Source organism: Schistocerca cancellata, chromosome 1 (assembly GCF_023864275.1).
Source record: "Schistocerca cancellata isolate TAMUIC-IGC-003103 chromosome 1, iqSchCanc2.1, whole genome shotgun sequence".
In the NCBI taxonomy this organism is placed as follows: Eukaryota; Metazoa; Arthropoda; class Insecta; order Orthoptera; family Acrididae; genus Schistocerca; species Schistocerca cancellata.
In genome coordinates, this window is record NC_064626.1 from 1,084,891,921 (window position 1) to 1,084,916,985 (window position 25,065).

The 25,065-nt window shown below is 41.0% G+C and overlaps 1 protein-coding gene across 1 annotated transcript in view; it reads right to left on the reverse strand.

The window, feature by feature from the left end:
* Positions 1-22,023, reverse strand: part of LOC126091124 (phospholipase B1, membrane-associated-like) — a 140,079-nt gene extending 118,056 nt beyond the window's left edge. Inside the window, exon 1 of the mRNA XM_049907037.1 lies at positions 21,963-22,023. The gene's annotated coding sequence lies outside the window, so the exon portion shown is untranslated. The remainder of the gene's footprint in view (positions 1-21,962) is intronic.
* Between the last annotated feature and the right edge of the window lie 3,042 nt (positions 22,024-25,065).

Consider the following 25,065-nt stretch of genomic DNA (forward strand, 5'->3'; position numbering starts at 1 on the left):
CCCACACGCACACACACACACACACACACACACACACACACACACACACACACACACACAGACACATGATCTGCACGTAACTTTCTTTTCCATCAGTCTTCTCACTGGTTTGATTCAGCCGGGCACGAATTCCTTTCGTCTGTCGACCTCTATGGCCCAGAACTGCACATTAATACATTGAAGAGCCAAAGAATCTAGTACTCTTGCTTAATATCGTGCTTGGGCTCCTGTGAGCAGCACACAGAAGTGCCGCAACATGACGTGGCCTGGACTCTACTAATGTCTGAAGTAGTGATGGAGGGAACTGACACCATGAATCCTGCAGGTCTGTCCTTTTTTGCTTCCAGAACTTTGTGCTTGATCTTGCAATTTTCTTGTTCCCTCTTGTTTCTTTTACTTACTGTGTATTACCCGTCTTCCCCTATAAATTACTACCATTTTTCTGAGAATTTCTATCACCTTGCGCCATTTTGCACTATAAACGTTTTATCGAAGTCGACAAATCTTATGAATATATTTTGATTTTCCTTTAGTCTTGCACTTTTGTCGTGCGAGACGTCAGACTGCCCCTCTGGTGCCTCTTCTTTTACTAAAGCGGAACTAATCGTCATCTAGCACATCTTCAAGTTCCTTTCCCGTTCTTCCGTGTATTGTTCTTATCAGCAACTAGGCTGCAAGACCTGTTACGCTGACTGTGTGTTAGTTCTCGCACTTATCTCTTCTTGCTATTTGCGTAATTGCGTGGATGATATTGTTTGGAAAGTGTTTGTATGCCACCAGGAGCAAACATCCTACATACCAAGCGGAATAGTTGCCAGTCCCCATAATGATTTTAGAAATTTGAATGAAATGTTATCCACCCCTTCTGCCTTATTTGATCTCAAGTCCCCCAGAGCTCTTTTAATATCTAACTCGTGTACTGGATCCCCTGTTTCTTCCATATCGACTCCTGTTTCTTTTTCTATCACGTCATCAGACATGTCCTTCCCCTCATGGAGGCCTTCCAACTACCCTTTCCATCTATTCGCTTACTCCTCTGTATTCAACAGTGGAAATCACACTGCACTATTCATATTACAACACTTACTTTTAATTTCACCGAAAGTTGTTTTGACTTTTCCATGTGCAAGTCATTATTACCAACGATCATTACTTTTTCGATTTCTTCAAATTTTCCTTACAGCCTTTTCGCCTTGCCTTTCCTGCACTTGCTGTTTATGTCATTCCTAAGTGAGTCATATTTCCGTATTCCTGTCTTTCCCTGAACATTTTTGTACTTACTTCTTTCGTGGACAAAATAATTCTTCTGTTACCCAAAGTTTGTTCGCAATTACCTTCTTTATATATACGTTTATCTGTCCAACATCCATGGATGCAATTTTTGGAGATGTCCATTTTCTTTAACTGAAATGCATACTGTATTATTACTTACCGCAGTATTCATATCATTAGCAAGCTTCAAACGCGTCTCATCACTCCTCAGCAGTACTCCCTTCCAAAATGGTTCTTTCCGGAATATTCTTCTGTACTTCAATTTACTCTTCATCATTACTAAATAGTGATCCGAGTCTCCATCAGCTCCTGCGTTCCCTTTACGATCCAAAAACAGATTTTGGAATCTCTGTCTGATCATAATGTAATCAAGCTGGAATCTCTCCGTGTCTCCAGGCCTTTTCCAAGTATATCTCCACCTCTTGTGATTCTTGAACACAGTATTCGCTATTAGTACTTAGAATTTATCGCACAACTGAATTACTCTTTCTCCGCTCTCATTTCTAGTAGGCTACCAAGACCATCTTCTCTCGTAGCCCTTTTTCCTGTTCTTTCCCCTAAAGTCGCGTACCATCCTCTATGATCATTAGATTTTCATCTTACTTTACGTACTCAATTACCCATTCGGAACCCTCATACATTTTTTCCAGTTTTTCATCTTCTGCTTGCGACGTCAGTTTGTATACCTAAAATATTGTTATCGGCATTGATTTGACGATAATTCTGATACGAACTACGCTATCAGTAACACTGTCTATTCTAATTTGCTATTCATAACGAATTCTACTCCCTTTATACCATTTTCTGCCCCTGGTTAACTACCATATACTAGTCTAACCAGAAATCCTTATCTTCTTTTCATTTCATCCTCACTACTTCTAGACTCAACCTCTGAATTTCACTTTTTCAGATTTCATATCTTCCCTGCTGCGTTCAAATTGCTGACATTTTACATTCCGGTTCGTAGAATGTTACACCTTCGTTCGTTATTCCCATCTTTTTCTCAAGGTCACCTCCCCGCTGGCAGCCCGTCCTGGAGATATGAAGGACTCATCCGGAATCTTTTGCCAAAGGAGAGATCATCGTAACAGTTTTCAGTTGCAGGCAATATATCCTGTGGAATTACCTCGACCCGTAAAAAAAGTTAGTGTAAAATGGTACAAGATGCTCGAAATTCTGAGAAAAATAGAAGAAAGTTACAGGGACAGACGGCTAATGTATAACATACACAAGATCCAAAAAGGAACAATAAGACCGGAAAACCAAGAACGAAATTCTCTGATTCTACTGTTCAATTTATACGTGGAAGAAGGACTGGCTGAAATAAAAGAAAAGTACAAGTGAAACTTCCTGGCAGATTAAAACTGTGGGCCCGACCAAGACTCGAACTCGGGACCTTTGCCTTTCGCGGGCAAGTGCTCTACCAACTGACCTACCGAAGCACGACTCACGGCCGGTACTCGTCTGTGAGTACCGGCCGTGAGTCGTGCTTCGGTAGCTCAGTTGGTAGAGCACTTGCCCGCGAAAGGCAAAGGTCCCGAGTTCGAGTCTCGGTCGGGCCCACAGTTTTAATCTGCCAGGGAAGTTTCATATCAGCGCACACTCCGCTGCAGAGTGAAAATCTCATTCTGAAAAGTACAAGTGTCGGGATTGAAATTCAGAGCGGAAAGATGCTAATGTTAAGACTACTATTCTCAGTAAAGTGAAAAAGAATTGCACGATCTGTTCGATGGAATGAACTGTCTAATTAGTATAGAACAGTGATTGAGAGTATACCGGAGAAAGACAGAAGTAATGAATAGATAAAGAAATGAGAATATCGAGTAACTTAGCATCAGAATCGGTGATCACGCAGTGACGGACGAACCAACAGGAACAGGCCTTCATATGAGGAAGTTTCCAGGACCGCGTGTTTGGAGCACAGCCTTGTAAGGTAGTGATTCATGCACAGTGGGAAAGTCTGAACACAAGAGAGTCAAAGCGTTTGGCATGTGCTGCTACATAAGAACGTTGAAAATTTGATGGACTGACATGGTAAGGAGTTCCCAGCAGAATCGGCGAAGGGAGGAACGTATGAAGGGTCAGGAGAAAATACCAGGCAAGTCATTTTTTATAAAACTTACGAGAAATAAATTTTAAAGTTCAACCTGTGATTACGTCAAAATATAAGGATATAAAATACTCTATTTCATAAATTAAAGGTCTTGGGAACATTGAACATGAAACTAGCGCTGTTGGCATCGACAGTGTTCCCAGAATGAAGTACGAGTAATTCACTAGAATGCCATGAAACATGACTTTGTAGGAGCAAGGACGCAAGTAAGTCAAGCGAAACAGATGCAATAATTCCACAATAATCACGAATAAATGAATTTCTGGTTGTAATGATAGAGCGATAGCACTCATGTCGCTTGTATTTATCCGTGGGTCAGCTGAATAAAAACCTTCACACTATCAGGACGGAAAAACTTAATTTGGCTTTGCAATTTGTTATATTCTAGCCGCGAAACTGGTAGGAGACCTACAATAAGGAAGGGAATTGTACAAGTTAAATTACAGTGAACAGAAGGTAAATGTGAAGCTATTGCGCACTAGACAAGCAAGAAATTCTGAAGTTAATCACACCATTATAAACAGACGTGGGCATTTCAAACAGACCATCCATCGGTTGACAACGTAATGGAGTCCTTATGACGTCAGTTTGCATTCGTCCGTGATAAGTTGTTTGCTATTCCAGCATACAGCAGTGGCTGCATTCAGATACATTACCTTAATAGACTGAGTTTTGAAATGGTATTTTGCAGTGTAATTTGAGTCTAACAGTGTTTCTCGTTTCTTGATAAACACTCACCACAGTCAAAGGAGATGGCTTACATCCGGATGTTCGATAACATCCTTGAAATCTTCCCGGTTCCATAATCCAGCATTTATATCTCGCTCCAATAACCTTAGCAACGTAGAGGGAATTTAATTTTTACCTTTTCCAAGCCACGAATTTGATTGACAGTTACATAATGAATAAAGGGGAATATGGGAAACTTTTTATTTTGACCACCAGCAGAATCACAAAGTATATAGGGTGTCCCAGGAGGATTAATCAATATTCAGGGATATGACAGGAACGATCATTCAAAGTAAAAAGTTAGTAAATATGGGCTCTAAAGCACATACATCAAGAGCATCATCCATACTGTGAAACATAATTGCAGGCTTTTTGCTTCCCATATTCTGGGCGGCGAAGTATGGTTCAAATGGCTCTGAGCACTATGGGACTCAACATCTTAGGTCATAAGTCCCCTAGAACTTAGAATTACTTAAACCTAACTAACCTAAGGACATCACACAGCCCATGCCCGAGGCAGGATTCGAACCTGCGACCGTAGCAGTCCCGCGGTTCCGGACTGCAGCGCCAGAACCGCTAGACCACCGCGGCCGGCAGCGCCGAAGTATGGATCAGAAAAAGAACAAACAGTAAACAAGGGCTGTTAAGAGCTACGGGCAGTTGTTCATCTTCGTTATGTGAAACAAATTTCTTATAATAAAAAATGCTCATAGTTCTGAATGTGTGTATTTTAAAGCCCAAATTTTGGGACATTTTTGCTTCTAATGATCATATCGGTGAATATTGACCATCCCTCCTGAGACTCCCTGCATAGAACTCTTCAGTGTGAAAAAGGAATGGTCTCATTTCATTTTCGTCATTTTTCACAATGCATTCAGAACAAAACAAAACAAAAGGATTCACTGGTTGAAGAACATAGACACTGAACGAATACATAGAAAATCGCCGCTTGAAGTTATTATATTCGACACGGATATTTTTTTCGAAGTTTTTGCTTTCCCGTGCCTCCCGTTTACTGATGGGAGCGACTGCTCAAGAATTCCGTTTCCTCTGCCCTCTCGTAGTCGGATGAGTGACCTCTGACTTGTCTGCTTCTTTCGCCAGAGAAATTGACTTATCTGGTTCTTTTGCGTTGCAGCAAAACACTGAATGCTAATGTCTCTGGAGCCACTTGGCTTTTTCTTTTCAGTTTTAGCCTCTGAACAGATGCCTAAGATCTGTCTAAATCGAGCTATAGAATAAGCGACTTTTTTAAAAAAGTAAATTTCCTGTTTTTTTTTTCACTGACCCGACATGGCGAAACAGTGATAAGAGGAAGGGAAAGGATGATAGGATATGTGTTAAGACCTCATGGGGAAAAACTTTCATGTTTAGAGGGAGATACAGAGTGTAAAAACTGTTGGGAACACAGAGGTTGCAATACGTCCAGCAAATACGAGTAAGTGAAGACGCAGGGTGTCAGTATGAGAAGAGGTTAGCACAGGAATGGAATGATGATTTAAAAAAAAAATCGAACCAGAGCGTTCTGACTGCCAGTCAAGTACCGGTTCATACCGTAACAACTCCCCCTCTATCTCTAACACACACACACACACACACACACACAAAAGGATCACTCATGTCACAATATATACGCATATCAGTATGTAATAAAATTCAACAGTTGGCAACACCTTCCAAAACATAATTCAAATTAACTAATGTTCAATTCTTAGTGCTACTGAAACGAAGTTTGATATGGCAATAAGCCGAAGACTAACAGCTGTAAAGTAGGGCAGAAGTATAAAGTAGGACAAAATTACACATGTAGAAAAGTACCTTCGACATTTCTAAGTATAAATTTACACTACCACTACACTATTCTGGCAGAAGCATTAAAATATTGGCTCGAAACAGGGCACCGAAAAGGAATAAAGGATTAATAATTTGTAGCTTCAGTCAGACAATATACTTTGTAGACTAATTATCTCATATAATTGTTCGTCTAACCGCATAAACTTGTGTATTTCTAAGACTTTGTGTTCTATATTTTATAATGAAGTAAAATAAATGTCCTTTTTATTTCATTAGGTGAAGTTGTTGTATCTGATGAAAATGGTTTCCCCTGAAAACAACAAAAAAATTAAAACCAAAGTTCAGACAGACAGTTCGCGAATTATAAATGTATACATGGTACTCGCAGTGCCAAAACACAACAAAAAACATAAAGAACTGCAGAGGATCACTGCTTTGTTGTTGCTTAGTTGACCCTAAATTTAAATAGGTGTAACGTGTCGCTCTTAAATAGACGAAAAGCCAATTTTTTTTAATCGATGAACGATTGGTGAAAGATCCCTGGAAGATGAAATAATAGTAAAATATCTAGGAGTGTTCGACCAACGCGACCTAAAGTTGAATGACCACATAAAATTAGTTGGAGGAAAAAAATCGTCAGGCTGAATTTCATTGTGAGAAGCTTAAGACAGTGCAGTTCACCGATGAAACATGTAGCTTACAAAACCCTCGTTCGACTGGTTTAGGAACGTTCTGCATCAATCTGTGATTCGTAAGAGATAAGATTAGCAGAACAGACAGACAAGATGAAAAAAGAACGGCGCTTTTCGTCAGGGTTTCATCTAGGAAGTGCAGTACGTGTATTCTCAACAAACTCCAGTGGCAGCCGATACAGCAGAGGCGTTGTGTATCACGGAAAATTTTATTTTGAAATTCCGAAAGCGTACGTTCCAAAGAGAGTCAGATAACGTACCACTACACCGACATAAGTCTGGTGAAATGACCACGATGGGAAAAATGAGAGAAATTGAAGCTTATACGGAGCTTTACATGGACTTTTCGTGCATAGAATAGGAGAAGGGGGAAATAAATATGGCAGCGTACCCTTCACTACCCACTTAAAGTAAGTTTGGGTAGTACAGGTACAAGTGTAGTTGTAGTTTTCTTGCAATAGGTGTTAGATTCCTGGACAACATACAGGTATGTCCCCTACTGAATTGAGATATCTTCAGGTTCTTATGAAACGACTGCATTTGCCCGTGGCTTTGCTAGAAGAGGAGCAATCGTATTCTGTCTCTAAGACTGAAAACTGTAATTCCACACTTTTTTAATTACCTATCAATAATCGTTCGATCTTACGTCATAATTAACAAGGTGTGTATTCCACGTATTTAAATACGTTTTTTTCTTCTCTTCTATGAAGTGGGCAAACAATCGTACCTACTTCCAAGTGTATGGCACCAAGGAAACTGTAAGATTTTGCAACCCTGCTTCCAGAGCTACGCTGTTGGATAAATTAATGCGATAAGTATAAACGTTTATCAAATAATGAGCACGTTGGGCTGGGATTTGACGAACCACCGAAAGTCTCACTCTTGAAAGACTAAGTTTCATAGTGAACTTTCCACAAACATTTCCCCTCTCGTGAGTTTCAGAGGCCGTTGGCAGCTATTTTACTGCCCCTGACGACTTTTCATGACCTCCAAGCGTGTGTATACTAGGGTGCTAATCAGTTGAAGTATTTCCGAGGATAAGACTTACGTCACTGCAAAGCACATTACCAGTATGCTGAAATGTTACGCAGTCTGCTCACTTGTAAACCTAAGAAGCAAAATAAGCCAACAAAAATTGAAGGTAAGAACGGAATGTGATTTCGGAAAATTCATCGTTCGTTCACCTAAATAAAATCGATAAATGTAACATAAGTACTGAAGCAGTAACATAGTTGATGTTGAACTGTTAACTACCTTACACAAATAACCATATCCTGCAGAAACCGACGGGTCGTTAAATAACCAACATCAAACCAAGGGAATAGCTTTTTTTAAGGAATACATTGCCATTTGATTGTTTGTACATTTCCTGTGCACGATCTAAATTTCGGCCTTCACTCCGTTATTAAGTACAATGGTCTTAGATCATTAATATATTTTCCTGTGTACTGTGCAGGATGACACACTATTTCATGCCATTATCGAGTCCTATGTTCTTAGACCATTAACACCATTTTGCTGTGTACTTCGCAGGATGACTTGTACACAGTTCAACACATTTTCTGGTCGTGATGTAAGTGATACAAAATTAACGTCTTGTAGGAATGCAGCACATTACCGTAAAAGCGCATCGTATCTCGGGAAACCAGTCCAAAGCCTGATCTCAGAATATTGTACTCGATAATGGCGTGAAATAACATGTCCTCCTGCACAGTACACAGCGAAATACGTTAATAGTCTAAGATGAATGTAATCGATAATGGCGCGAGAGCTGAAATCTAGATTGTACACAGGGAACATGCAGAAATGTACAGTCGAATGGCGGTGTATTATTTCAAAAACTACTGTATGACTGTGGCTCTGCAACATCGAAAACATTTTAGGGAAAAAATCATACACTATTACAGGAAGTTAATATTAGAAAGTCATAGTGGATAATAAGAATCACCTTCCGTTATAAGACTAGAGCAACTGTTTTGGCATTGAAGTCCAGCTCAAGACTACATTTAAAAAACGGAGAATCGGTGATTTCCCTTCTGCTAAGTAGCAACAACGTAACTGACATAAGGTTTAAAGTCGTCTGCTATAGACGTCTTTTATACTATGTATGCAAGCACCGATAAGCACTTACATGTCTCAAAGAACATGCAGTCACTCTTCCGTTTGGCAGATTAGCTTCATCTTTGGTGGGAACTACAAAGTCACATCTTAAGCGAACCACTGAAACTCTGAGACTAGCCGGCGCGACGTAATTGGCAAGACTTACGAACGGATACTAACCAGTCGCTTAAGAACATACATCTAAAACCGAGAACTACTCCCCCTAACGCAGACAGGCTTCAGACACAACCATTCAACAAGCGACCCACTCTTCAAATTGACTGATAGTATAACCATAGGATTCAATCAGGGACAATGCACACTTGCAGTGTTCCTGGACATCGTATGAGCATTCGACAAACATTAGCATTAGGGCTTGTTGCTTAGATTGGTTAACAAGGATATCCCAGCTAAAATGGTCAGACTGATAAAAGCCTACAACATGGAGCGTAATTGCAGAGAGCATGTAGTTAACCAGTCTTCTGAAGCGTTCACCACACAAGCTGGCTCCCTCAGGATGGCATTTAGGCATTTAGTTCCCCCTCCTGTACATCCTATAAACAGCTGACGTACATATCGTAACGACACAAAACGAAACGGCATGACTGTAAGCAGATGACACAGTCTACTGAGTCACTGAGCTACGAACAACAACCATACAGCGTAAGACACACTCGTACCTCCAACTAAGACTCAGACAGTTCTTTTCAGACATAGACATCTTACACAAACATGACAACAAAACGAGGACGACATCAGACTTACACTATAGGACACCCCCTTAAGACTCGATGACATAGCCAAGTACCTCGGTGTCTTTCTGGACAGACACTTTAAATGGAAGACCTACCTGACGTACTTCCTAAACAAAACCCGAGTATGACAGAACCTAATCCGCTCGATACAAAGTCGCATCCATGGCTGCAGCACACAAACTGCAGTACACACGTACAAAACCTTAGTACGACCGGAACTGGAGAGTACGCAGCAGCCCCCCCCCCCCCAGCCCCTTCTGGGAGGCATACGTGCCCAAAAAACTAGCAGAATATAAAGTATTGAGAGGAGACTCCCGCGCAGCATTGCTAAACTCCCCTACATCACACCAAGCAATGCCAAGGTACAGCCACTCCAAACGAGAATGGTCAAGCTACGAGCACGACACTGCAGACAAACATTTAACAAAAGGCCTGATATGTAAGAACTCATCTCCACCAACCTCAGGATCCGACGAAAACTCAAATTCAACTACATCACCCCTTCCAGCACAATGGCCCAGAACACTGCCAAATCTTACCCAGACCTGACCCCATCTTGGAACCACTCATAGCTAACACCACAACCAAATTCACCTAGACGAGAGAACGGATAATGGTGCTCCAACTAGCCCCAAGTAACTGAACATTGTAAATAGTAATTGTAAATAGTGATTAAGACTCTGTCACTCCTCATCCACTAGGCATAAGCTTACCCCACCCTACTCTCCTCCTATTTTCTCTCTTCTCTCTATACTACCATTTAACATATTATTTATAATGTAACATTATTGTACTGGAATCATAATAAATATATATTATGTTAAAAGGAACAATACGTTTAATTAACATTATGGAATTATGATTACGGAAAACTTATATTAGAAGGAACAATATCAGTGTAACCATAAAAGAATGTATAACACAAATCGCAGTATCAAAATGAAAGACACTATTGTAATAGCAAAATGAAATATGGACTGAATTGCTTGAAAAATAAATAAATGTAATAAAAATAAGCTGTAAAATCCTACGGCTGGAAAGGGCATACAGCAAGCCCTAGAAAAGCCTGCCCTCCGTCAGACGAGGGAGTGGGAAAAAAAGAAACAAAAAGCCTGCCAATAGTACTGGTTCGAACAAAAAATCGGTTTGCGAGGCCCCACATGGGTGTGAACAAAGAGGAACTCGTCATTTCCACATGCTCACGTGAACACGCTCTGCTTGGGTGAGTCGAACTATTTGGTATAGTAATAAGGAGCAGCAGAAATCAGAATAGCGATAAATTTTAAATTTGGGAACGATCTAGCACATGAAGGAATTCCCGTACGTCCTAAGCAGATCAGTGCGTCATGGATGAAGTAAGAGTAATATATGCAATTGTTGTGGCAGAGCAGTAGAACAGAATCGAGGAATTTGTAGGAATGTGTTACAGAAGAATGCTGGAAATTGACTGATAAAAAATAAGGAGGTCCACCGCAGAATCATTGATACAGGAATATTTGATAAATACTGATTAAAAGGAGGACAGGATTATAGGACATGTTTTAAAACATCAACGAACAACTTTCGTGGTAATGGACTGAAGCTTAGAGGGCAAAAATGTGCGCTGGCTGAGAATTCAGTTGGCAACTGCTGTCTGGGCTCAGCGCAACTACCTCATAAAGGCGAGGTCGCAGGTTTGAGTGTCCCTTCAGGTTTAAGCGTTGGTTTTCTTTGTGATACGTCAAGTGGTATCAGTAACAGCAATAGCAAGTTGCCATTTTATATTTAGCTGTAGAAATGACTCTGGGTTTGGATTACGTGTCATCTAAGATTTTTTTAATGAGTTGACTGTATGGGTATAGAGTGAAAGGGTATTAAAATTGTTTTGCACGCTATGTGTATTTTTTTCATTAATTTTAAGCATCTTCAAAACATCCAGAAAAACGTTATGAAATGTGTTCTCCTCCTGTACAATAAATTATCATCTTCAGTTTGACAATGGACCATCCAGAAAGTTTACTTATTAACTGCATCATAAAGTGTGAAGAACATGGACGTGTAAGAAAAATATTTAGGAAAAAATGGAAATCCTTGGAAGAAAACCTGCACTCGAAGAAGACTGAGCTACCGTTATGCTACCAACACCCCATGTATCACGTAGGAATCATGGGAATAAGACGAGAGAATCAGGCACGAACAGAAGTAAATATACGGTCATTATATCCTAGCTCAATACGAGGAAAGACATTTATAGTATCAATACAACGTACACTCCGCCAGTGACTTGCGGTATATATATATGTAAACCAGCGGAAACCTTCTACCGTCAAAGCACAGAAAAGGTGATTATGTTAGTGTTTCAGTTTCACAGAAGTAATGTTAAATTCATTTTACGCCTCAGACCAAATATTACGTACACAAAAGTTTTGCATGTGCTTCAGTACTACAATGTCGGGATTCCAGAACCCTTCTAATGATAACAGGGTCACTTTGCAAAATATTCAACATTTTTCTCCACGCTACGTCACTTTATGAACTAGGTTTCCGCCTGACAGTCGACTTTGTGTATTTTAAATGTAAAACCATTGTAGCTCGGAAATGGATAAAGACGTCAAGAAAATTTTCAAGTTCTTTATTGATCGGGATCTTAGGAATGTAACGTTAAGATACTTGCTTTGCATAGCCGTCTTTGAATCCGGGGCTACACTTTTTGAATGTTTTTCAGTAACGGACAAATATTATTGAGAAGGATGACACTTTTAGGTAAATGCCTAGAGGATTTACCGTGAAAATTTGAGAAATTTGCTGCGGTTAGTTGTCTAGATATCCGCTGCTGACGGTGAAAAAATAGGGAGGGACTCTTTTTGCAGATTTTCTCAGGAACAGCCCACGAACTAATAGCGCTTCCATAGACCCTGCATAGATACTGAGAAATCAGTACCCAGAACAACCACCTCTGGCCGTAATAACGGCCTTGATACGCCTGGGCAATGAGTTAAACAGAGCTTGGATGGCGTGTACAGGTACAACTGCCCATGCAGCTTCGACGCGATACCACAGTTCATCAAAAGTAGTGACTGGCATATTGTGACGATCCAGTTGCTCGGCCACCATTGACCAGACGTTTTGAATTGGTGAGAGATCTGGAGAATGTGCTGGCCAGGGCAGCAGTCGAACATTTTCTGTATCCAGAAAAGCCCGTACAGGACCTGCAAAATGCGGTCGTGCATTAACCTGCTGAAATTTAGGGTTTCGCAGGGATCGAATGAAGGGTAGAGCTACGGGTCGTAAAACATCTGAAATGTAACGTCCACTGTTCAAAGTGCCGTCAATGCGAACAAGAGTTGACCGAGAAGTCATCCCATACCATCACGCCGGATGATACGCCAGTATGGCGATGACGAATACACGCCTCCAATGTGCGTTCACCACGATGTCGCCAAACACGGATGCGGTCATCATGATGCTGTAAACAGAACCTGGATTCATCCGAAAAAATGAAGTTTTGCCATTCGTGAACCCAGGTTCGTCGTTGAGTACACCACCACAGGCGCTCCTGTCTGTGATGCAGCGTCAAGGGTAACCGCACCCATGGTCTCCGAGCTGATAGTCCATGCTGATGCAAAAGTCGTCGAACTGTTCGTGCAGATGGTTGTTGTCTTGCAAACGTCCCCATGTGTTGACTCAGGGTCGAGACGTGGCTGCACGATCCGTTACAGCCATGCAGATAAGATGCCTGTCATTTCGACTGCTAGTGATAAGAGGCCGTTGGGATCCAGCACGGCGTTCCGTATTACCCTCCTGAACCCACCGATTCCATATTCCGCTAACAGTCATTGGATCTCGACCAACGCGAGCAGCAATGTCGCGATACGATAAAGCGCAATCGCGATAGGCTACATTCCGACCTTTATCAAAGTCGGAAACGTGATGGTACGTATTTCTCCTCCTTACACGAGGCATCACAACAACGTTTCACCAGACATCGCCGGTCAACTGCTGTTTGTGTATGAGAAATCGGTTGGAAACTTTCTTCATGTCAGCACGTTGCAGGTGTCGCCACCGGCGCCAACCTTGTGTGAATGCTCTGAAAAGCTAATCATTTGCATATCACAGCATCTTCTTCCTGTCGGTTAAATTTCGCCTCTGTAGCACGTCGTCTTCGTGGTGTAGCAATTTTAGTGGCCAGTAGTGTAGCCGACCGGAGTAGCCGAGCGGTTCTAGGCGCAACAGTCTGGAACCGCGGGACCGCTACGGTCGCAGGTTCGAATCCTGCCTCGGGCATGGATGTTTGTGATGTCCTTAGGTTAGTTAGGTTTAAGTAGTTCTAAGTTCTAGGAGACTGATGACCTCAGCAGTTAAGTCCCATAGTGCTCAGAGCCATTTGAACCAGTAGTGTAGAATGCGTTTCGTCTCATTTTGCACCTTAACTTCATATTAATTTTGTTTTCTCTCTTCCTATATTGTATTGGCTCTTAATCTGTACCACTATCATAAAATTCGTACGTCTTGTACTATGCCATGTTTTGTGAAATACTTGCTTCTTACAGCCATATTGTCTGCTATTAGTTCTGTGCGTCGAGGAACAGACTGAAGACAACGTCGAGTTTCTGTAATTTTCATCTAAGAAACAAGGAAATTTTAGACACTGGCAGGGAGGAGGCATTGACTGAAATCAACGGGAAAAGTCGAACATTTGTGGGGGACCTGTATTCGAATCCGGGACCCCTGCTCACTAGTCAGATGCTCAGACCACTAAGCCATAGGGCCACAGTGGTCATTACAACTACCCGGACTACTCTAGCAGGCCTCCGTTCAAACGATTCAAATTGCACTGAGCACTATGGGACTTAACATCTGAGGTCATCAGACCCCCAGGCTTAGAACTACTTAAACCTAACCAACCTAAGGACATCACACACGTCCATGCTCGAGGCAGGATTCGAACCTGCAACCGTAGCAGCAGCGCGGTTCAGGACTGAAGCGCCTAGAACTGCTCGGCCACAGTGGCCGGCGCCTCCCGTCAGACCCAAATCCTCAACCTATCCACACATTACTAACGTAGGGCCTCTCGCCCATTATCCTTATTACTCGCGGAATTGCGCCGATTCCCGCAAGTGTTCGAAACTGGTGCGCATCTACACTGAAGGGATGATGACCGAAAGAACAAACAGCAATTTGATCCAGCAGCTATTACGAATTAAGAAACAAAGGAATTTCAGACATTGGCTGTTGCTTCTTAAATCACAATGGCTGCTGGAGCTAAATTGTGTCCGTTCTTTCGGGCGGACTTTCGGACCTGTCGTTTTCGGACTTTTCATCTAACTTTTTGCGTGAATGGCGAGGAGAATTACTGCTATGGGAAAGGTAGCAAAATAATGTTCTATTTATGGGTGACTATAAATGAAATAATCTTGGTTTTCAATAATGAATCTGTATTCGATGTGGTTCGTTTCTACAAAACAGGAAAAGAAAGGTTGCCAGCCATGATCCAGACAAGACGTCTGAGTTTTTGAGCATAATTTATTTAGATTGTAATTAATCATTAAATACGTTTGTTATTGAATCTTTAAGCTTTTGTTTGCGTAATGGTCCACATAACTCGAAAAGATGGTAAGGTCCAGTCGTAGGGTTCCAATCGTTTTTCTTTATGTTTTAGTTTCGAAAATCCAGTTAATTGTTCTGTTTTTCTTTCCAACAATTTAACTAGAGCGTGTCCATTCATTATTAAGCTCATATTTTCACGTAGTTACGTAAACCTGAAGTTGTTTGCTTTAGAGACTTTCGCACTAGTAGTTTGTTTACGTACAGTTTTGTGTACATTGAAGTTACATTAAAAGTTACATTCTCGTAAATAACGAAAATTAGTGTAGCGTAAAGTGTATTAAGAGATTTAATTCTATTTTTAAGCGTGTAATCTCTGTTGTAATGCGTGATAAGTGCGGATATTGCCGCGGGGTAGTCAAAGATCGAATGGCGTTTGTAGGCTGTGTAGTGGTGAACCTAATGGGGAAATGATCGAGGTTTCCCTTGGAACTGTAGGCTCTATAAAAAGAACAGCTCAGCAGGAGGGGAAGATTTGTGTCTTACAGGCTAATTTAGAAGAAGCCAAATTTCAGACAGCTAGGCTGCAACAAGGGAGCGGGGGGGGAGGGTTGGGAACTGGGTAAACGTAACAAGCAATGGGCGAAAGGGGAAGAGCTCTTCAACTTCATTTACGTTTGTGCTTACAGTAGCGAATATATCTGAGGTGTTACCTGAAGCTGGAGGACAAGAGCCTCATCCAGCTGCAGGTCATAGCAGGGTGCAGCAAAGGAAGGAAAGAGCCTTGTTCAAATGTGTGTGAATTCCTAAGGGACCAAACAGCTGAGGTCATCGGTCCCTAGACTTACACACTCCTTAAACTAACTAACAACAACAACACACACACATGCCCGAGGGAGGACTTGAACCTCCGGCGGGACGGGCCATGCAAAGGAAAGAGTCTTGGTGATAGGCAGTAGCCATAGGAGGGGTGTAGTTCAGTGGGTACAAGACAAATCAGGAACGGGGTACCAAGTCACAAGTATCATGAAGCCAAGTGCTAACCCTAGCCAGGTGTCAAGGACAAACGGAATTTGTACAAAGGTTTTGGAAAGAAGGATCAGGTGACCGTAGGTGCTGAACCAGGGAACTGCCCGGCTAAGGACTGTAATCACATCATTAGGGGTGACCTGGATGAAGTAGGAGTAAGAACTACATACACAAACGTAATATTTTGCAGGTCTTGCAGCGCCATGACAAGCCTGACTTAAAAGTGCTGTGAGCCGTGTGAACACTGAGTTGATCGGGCTACTGCCGATTGAAATGACATCTCAGATCGTTGCACTTACCGTTGCTTCAATTGGCAGATTGTGATATACTAGATGTGGCCTACACCTGAATAGGAGAGGGAGAGACAGGTTGGCTGAGCTTCTTGCAGGTAATATATGGAGCTCCACCTGTACACAAAGCAAGATCCCTGTGTTAGGTTAGAATCAAGTTTCAGGCACTCTGTTTTGAAAGAAGTCAAAATAACAGAAGAGCACCATAAAATGCTTAAGAATCGACGGAAAAGTAAGGTTAGTTTATTGCATCAGAGTATTAGAGGACTGAGTAATAAAGCAGAAGAGCTTATTGTCCGTTTGGAAAATTCAGAGAACTTTGAAGAGATAGGCATCCTGTTCCTATCTGAGAACCACGTAACCACAAGGTTAGATAAGTTACTCGTAAAAGATTACACTTCAGCAGCTTACTCGTGCAGAACTAATGTTTGAAAAGGAGGGGGTTTTATATACGAGGGGTGTTCAGTAAGTAATGCAACATATATCTTATCTCTCGGCCAATTTCGGTTGAAAAAACGCCGAATCTGCTGTGGGACATCGTGGAATATTCCCGCTTCAGCCCATGTAGTTCCGTGAAGCTCCTGTAGACGGCGGCACTACGGCACTATACGCAGATCAAAATGGCGTTCCAAGCACAGAGCTATCGTTGTTTCATTTGGCAAATAAAATAAAAAAAGCAACTGCAGAATGTCCACGGAGACCTGGCAGTGATCAAAAACTCGGTGGGTCGTTGGGCAAAGCGTCTATCATTAACGCAACAAGGTCGCACAAACCGGTCCCATCTTGCACGTACTGGCGGTCGCACAGGCTGTGACTCATGCTACCCTTATGTTGGACTTCAGCGTGTTCGTCGCCACAACGAACTTCTCCAACGCAAGGTCTCGCACAAGTCTGCACACTCAAGAGAAGCTCACAAAACTTCATCCGACTGTTCTTCCTCGTCCACGAAGCGGTACGTGGATGATGGGGATGTTACTGAGTCAGCTCCGACGTCCACAAGTAGAGTGGTGCCATGTGGGCACACAGGTGCTCCCAGTAAGATGGTTTAAGGCCGTCGCATTTAATTGGAAACCATGTTTAAAGACCAAAGGGTGCGGGACAGTATGGTGTACTGAATAAAACCAACCCACTTTCAGGGGAAAAAAAGTGTGTTACATTATTTACTGGACGCCCCTCGTATATTAAAATAGAACACATGTTGGAAAACATTGAGACAAGTAGATTTTGTACTAATTAGTACATAGAGGTGTTATTTGTGAATTAATACCGAAAAATAATTCTCTGCTTACAGATCACCACTGATAAATTTTGAACTGTTTTGTGAGAAATATTGTTTCCTTACTGTCCCATCTGTCAGACAGAAGCTAACAGACAATAGTCTGTGGTGACTTCGTGTAGATTTTCTAAGGGATTCTGGTAGGACAAAATGATTTGAAACCTTATTTGGATCCTTCAACTTGATCTTAGTAATTAACTTTCCAACACAGGTGACTAAAGACAGTAGGACACCAACTGATGTTTCCTTTGGTGAAGCTCACTGTAAGAAAATAACTGTTTACCCAGTAATAAATGCTCTATCTGATCATGATGCACTGTTAGTTACAATAAATAACATAGTGCCTTACAACATGAATACCCCACAGCTGCATTCACTCACTATAATTAATGTTTCCAGGATAAATATTTTTAAGAATAGTTTATAAGAGATGACCTGGGATGATGTATATAATGAACCACATGCTAATATAATAAATTCATACCCTTATTTCAAAATAGCTTTCTATCTAAGCTAATCTGAAAGGACATTAAACAGACATATGAAGAATCATATATCGCTAGAAGGATTAAAATATCTTGTGAAAGGAAAAGGGAAATGCATCTTTTGGCAAGAACAATAAGAGATCTTGCGGTAGATACACCCTATAAAAACTACTCAAAATTAATAAGAAAGGATATTTAAAAAAATCAATAACACACACATAACGTGAGATCAGTAATTCCGACAACAGACTTTAGGCCATAAGGAATGTAGTGAAACGAGAGATGGGACAACCAGCCACATAACAGGTTAACATCACTATTCAACTGAATGGAGGGGCTATAATTGATGAGCCAGAGATAGCAAATGTATTTAATAAACCTTTCTTAAATATGGTACAAAACATGGCGACAAACAGATCAAGAGAAAAATCACAGCAGTAGGTTGAAAATGTAACTCATAAAATTCAGTCATTTGGCTGTATCACCAGCTTCTCCTTCCAAATTTAAGAGAATTATACAATCTCTGAAAAAATAAAAGTTCACCTGATTTTGATGTTTCCAATACACTTCTAAAGATTTGTTCCCATATAATAAGCCCCTGTCCTATCTGACATATGTAATATATCACTAACTCAAGACATTTTTCCAGAGAGACTGAAATATGCTGTTGTTAAACCCCCTTTTTAATCAAGATTGTAAGGGAGACGTCAATAACTACCAACTCCGCAAGCCACCCAACGGTGTGTGGCGGAGGGCACTTTATGTGCCACTGTCATTACCTCACTTTCCTGTTCCAGTCGCGTATGGTTCGCGGGAAAAACGACTGTCTGAAAGCCTCCGTGCGCGCTCTAATCTCTCTAATTTTACATTCGTGATCTCCTCGGGAGGTATAAGTAGGGGGGAAGCAATATATTCGATACCTCATCCAGAAACGCACCCTCTCGAAACCTGGCGAGCAAGCTACACCGCGATGCAGAGCGCCTCTCTTGCAGAGTCTGCCACTTGAGTTTGCTAAACAGCTCCGTAACGCTATCACGCTTACCACATAACCCTGTGACGAAACGCGCCGCTCTTCTTTGGATCTTCTCTATCTCCTCCGTCAATCCGATCTGGTACTGATCCCACACTGATGAGCAATACTAAAGTATAGGTCGAACGAGTGTTTTGTAAGCCACCTCCTTTGTTGATGGACTACATTTTCTAAGGACTCTCCCAATGAATCTCAACCTGGCACTCGCCTTACCAACAATTAATTTTATATGATCATTCCACTTCAAATCGTTCCGTACGCATATACCCAGATATTTTACAGAAGTAACTGCTACCAGTGTTTGTTCCTCTATCATATAATCATACAATAAAGGATCCTTCTTTCTATGTATTCGCAATACATTACATTTGTAACTTGACCAGTTTACTTCTAATTTTACATTGTATTCTAACAAACAGTACGGGAATGTAGGCTACATATTTTAATACGAGTAAAATAGCACCGGTTGCTATTACCTGTGAGCTATCTAAGGCATCTGACTGTGTGAATCACAGTATTCAGTTTTATGGGACTGATGATACAGTCAACCGATGAATAATGTCATACCTAACCAAAAGAAAACAGAAAGTTGTAATTAGTAATTAAAGAAATATAGGCTGTGGACGCAATTATGACTGGGAAGAAATCACGTATGGGGTTCTCCAGTGTTCTATCTTATGTCCACTATTGTTATATACGTAAACGATCTTACATTTAACACATAACAAGACGAATTAGTTCTTTTTGTGGACGAAACTAGTATTGAAATCAATCTAAACATACATACAGAAACAGAAGAAATGGCAAATAATGTTCTTAAAAATTCCGTTGATTGTTTTTCTGCGAATGGTTTCACCCTAAATTTTAAAAAGACAACACATTCAGTTCTGCACATCTAGGGGTATTACATCAATGACAAGCGTGACAAATGGTGAGGAAATAAATAGATTGGAAAGCTCATAATTTTTACGTGTCCATATTCATGAGAATCTAAACTGAAAAAATAAAACGTTTTGAAACTCCTAAAACAATTTAATTCAACCACATTTGCATTGCAAATCTTGGGGAGAGACAAATCAGTAAGCTAACATACGCTGCATATTTTCATTCAATAATGTTACATGGAATAATGTTCTGTGGTAATTCATCTTTAAGAAAGAAAGTCTTCGTTGCTCAGAAACGTGCTAGAAAAATAATATATGATGTTCACACACGATCATCTTGCAAACATCTGTTTAAGAAATTGGCCATTCCGTCTACTTCTTCGTAGTATATTTAATCCCTCATGACGTTTATAGCAAGTAAGCACTACAGCTCAAACAAAAAACAATGATGTATGTAATAATAATACCGGAAAGAAAAATGGTGTTCATTACTCCACATTACGCTCATCATTAGCACAAAGAGGGATGCATAAAGCTGCAACAAAAATTTTTGATCACCTGGTGATATAAAATGTGTTACAGACAACGAAGTAAAATTTGAAAAAACCTGAAAAAGTTTCTACTTGAAAATTCTTATTCTGTAGAAGAATTTCTGTTATTGTAGAGTGTAAAAGAAGGTAGGTAGGAATTATTAACTCACATTTGGATACACAAAAAAATTAAAAATAGAAACCCCTTATAAGTGTTTAGCGTGTAGCCATACATACAAATTAATTTGCGATGTTAGTGTAAAATTACTTGCCCCACAGCATTACCATTTATCGTACAAATTGATCCATGGAACATGAAACTAACTGAAATTAAAACTACCCAAAACCTGCAAACAATTATGTAAGAAAGAAAATGTGGTACATTACCTTAAACGTATTTTAGGACGTTCTTTTAACCTTAGAGACATAACTTATAATGGTGGTACAATTTATGCACATAGTGATACATATTATAAAACCAGATTCCTAAATTTCTATCACTTTCAGACGTTTATGTAGTAATTATAGCTTTGTTTATTTTTCTTATAATTTCCATTCTTAGGATCTGACACCAAGAACAACACACCGCAGTTGACGATGTCATTGATTAACTAATTCGGTGACTTACTTTCTAGCCTATAATAAATAAAACCTCAAAAGTGGTACAATTTAGGCAACTCTCCCCTAGCTTCCATAATTTCTGCTGTCTTTGGGCAGCGGCGATTGTGCACCTAACGTGTTTAGAGAATATGAATGAGACACTGTAATATAAAAGTCATCACACGTTGCAGTTTTTCCGGTGCCTCAACTCGTTGGACATTACCGTGGATCGTCCACAACATGTGCGCTGAGTAACTGCCCTCTCCAACCGATCCGCACTTACAGCGCTACATACACGCACAAATTAAAGAATGACTTCATTAAACCTGCAGCAGCTGCTTTCATTAACATTTACTCATAGGCGTTTCGGTCAAGCGACATGTTCAGGTCACACATGAATATCACATAACGTTTAAAGAATGTCCTTTGGCATCAGATATATTGTTGTATGTCATTGGGGCATCAGTCACATACGGACAGATGCGTCTGTTATTTCATGCATTTTCCAGAGGACAGTAACCGCTACAATGGACAGTCCACTACAGTGTTAAACCAGAATGATGCTATAAACTGACCGACTGACAGTTTATGATACGACTTTGAACAGACAGATTCTACAATTAGAAACAATAGCGTATTTGACGCCAAGAAGCCTTCCTTAAACTAGATGTAGTATCAATACGTGACCTGAAGAGTGGCTTGACCGAAACTGTCTGCCACTAAATATTCATTACAGCAGCCTTTTGGGGCTCCGTGATGCTGTACCGTAAAGACACTGAAGGTGTTCACAGAAAATGTTTTCAGCAGCCTATCGTTTGCGCTATTCTATGGCAGCCATGGTGGCCGGCGACGCGACCTACCTTACGTGTGTCTCGCGGAACCCGCCCGGAGGAACTGTCTGAACACTTGCGGCGGCGGCGATGGCGGCGGCTGCTGCAGTAACACCGACAGCCAGCCAAGGCCGACGCGGCTGCCGTCCTCGACCTGCGATCGGACCGTCGCGAACTGCCCCACTGCCTCAAGTTCGCCAAACTCGCTACCGCCGTCAACATCCTATGCCCCACCTCCTGTACGGTCTCACCTGCTCTGTTCTCCGTACCCACACCAAGTTCCACAACTGATCCAGCAAGTGGCACGTCGACGATCCGTACTTTCCCTCGACCACTGCAGATAAACTGGGGCTGTGTTTGAACACGACTCGAACTGTTCGAACAGTTTATATCACAGTTCGGGAAATATCGCGTTCTGTTCGACCTTTCCAATAGTTTAGCAACCGTTGTTGGTGCTTTTTCCACGGCCTCTCTTAGCGTTTTTAATTCAATATGGATTTTAATAATAAAAATAACTGAAACAAGGACCAAAATATCTTCTATGGCGTAGGTCATATGCAACAACAGCATCTATTAAATAAAGATGGTATTGCAAGGAAAAAAAATGGTTGTGAGCACTATGGGACTTAACATCTGAGGTCATCAGTCCCTTACAACTTAGAACTACTTAAACCTAACTAACCTAAGGACATCACACACATCCATGCCCGAGGCAGGATTCGAACCTGCGACCGTAGCGGTTACGCGGTTCCAGACTGAAGCGCCTAGAACCACACGGCCACACCGCCCGGCTTGCAAGGAAAGAAACATTGATTAAACTCTACAAAGTAATATCGTTACCTTCGCTACTGCATAGTCTCGAATGTTGGAGCCCAACATCTGATCCGTTTCGACCAATCGAATCGTCAGAAATGAAATTCCTCCTCTATGTTGTGGGATTTTCATTTTTGGGTTATGAAATGAATACCGACGTTAGACAAGAATAAATGCTGAAGATATTATAAATATAATTCAAAACGCCGACTGAACTGGAAAGATCACGTCCAATGTATGTCTAATCATAGAACAACTAAAGCGACGGTACAACACAACGCAATCGGCAAGAGGAACGTTGGACGTCCATTCGTCGCTTATACGCTTAGTGTGAAAAATTCTGAAGTAGAATAGGCCAAAAGTCCTAATCCTTGAAGACGATGATGATGATGATGGTACTACACTCGTGATTAAGTCTAATTCTCGCGCTTTCACTTGTCCCACGATCTAGTAACATCTGATGGTGTAATTTAGTCCTGAGATAGCAATTAGATCCAGTTTATCACGATGTATTTGGTTAGTTAGAAAGTTAATTTTTGATTAAATTTCTTTTGTATTTCATCTGCATGTTGACATCTTGTTTCCAAACTGATTATAATCTAGTAACTTATTCCAATACTGAAGCAGGGATTGAAATGCTATTTTCCAATCCACTTTGTAAATTATTATTCTCTCACAACAAAATAAAAAATTTTAATGGGTTCAGCAATGTAATTATTCGCCTTTGCCTGTTACCTTTATCTTAAAACTGGCATAAATGTTTGTATATCCATACATACCAATCCTGTATAAGAACTGTCATCGCAAATTTGTTCAAAACAACGTGCGTTCGCGCAATGGCAATATTTAATGCTATTTCCTTATGAGTTTCCCGATATAGTCAGATTATGTAAAGCCTTAACTTATTGTGGCTAGTTCGTAGTTTCTCGCAAATCCCTTTCCCTCGTACCGCCCGAGTCAAATGCCAAGTGATTGTTCGAACACACTCGATACTGTAACGAGAGCTGTGGCGTATCAGGGAATCTGTAGCTCCGTCCATTTATCCCCAGGTTGTAGTCTTCAATGTCAGCAGTTACCCCAGTGTTGATGCGGTAGAAAAATCATATTAAAAAGAGTGGCAGTGTTCGAAATACCGTTGGTAAAAACATCCTGTAAATACATGGCGTAACTCCACAAATCAGTTTATTATCTCTTATGGTTACAGAACATCATGACTTTTGTCGAATGTTCGCGAACATTTAACACGTTCCGTCTAGTAACTTTCAGACAGTCCAAGGCTCGCTCTGAGAGAAGAAGTAACAAGTTAGAATATAGGACAGGTAGTGCGTACGTACATCTACCCGCCACTTTTTTTTTAGGTACTTGTCTTCTGATTGGTTTGAACCGGTCCATCACAAATTCCCGTCCCGCGCTAACCTCTTCATCCCAGAGTAGCACTTGAATCCTACATCCTAATTTATTTGTTGGACGTATTCCAATGTCCGTCTTTCCCTTCAGCTTTTAGCCTCTACTGTTTCCTCTAGTACTATGGAAGTTATTCCCCGATGTCTTAAAATGTATCACATCATTCTATCCTGTCTGTTCGTCACTGTTTTCTATATCCTCCTTTCTTCCCCGATTCTGCGGAGATCCTCCACATTCCTTATGAGTCCACTTTATTTTCACGATTCTCCTGTGGTTCGTCGCTAACGCTTCGATTCTCTTCTGTTCCGGTTTCCCCACTGTCCATGATTCGCAGCCACACAATGCTGTTCTTCAACGTGGGTTCTCATAAATTTATTCCTCAGATTAAGACTTTTGTTTGATACTAGTCGGCTTGTCTTTTTATGTTAACCTTCAACGGTTATTTTGCTTCCAAGGTAGCATTATTGGCCGGCCGCTATGGCCAAGCGGTGCTAGGCGCTTCAGTACGGAACCGCGCTGCTGCTACGGTCGCAGGTTCGAATCCTGCCTCAGGCATGGATGTGTCTGATGTCCTTAGGTTAGTTAGGTTTAAGTAGTTCTAAGTTCTAGGGGACTGATGACCTCAGTGACATGTTTTAGCACTATTCCTTAACTTCGTGTGCTTCGTCATTATCAATTTTGATGTTAAACTTCTCGCAATTTTCATTTCTGCTGCTTCTCATTACTTTTCTCTTTTTCCGGTTTACTATCAATACATTGTCTGCGCTTATTAGACTGTTCATTCCATTCAAGAAATCTTATAATTCTTTTTCACATTCACTCAGAGCAGCAACGACATCAGCGAAATTTATTCTTGCAGCATTTCACGACAAATTTTAATCCCGCTCTTGAACCCAGCTAATTCTCCATTTCCCAG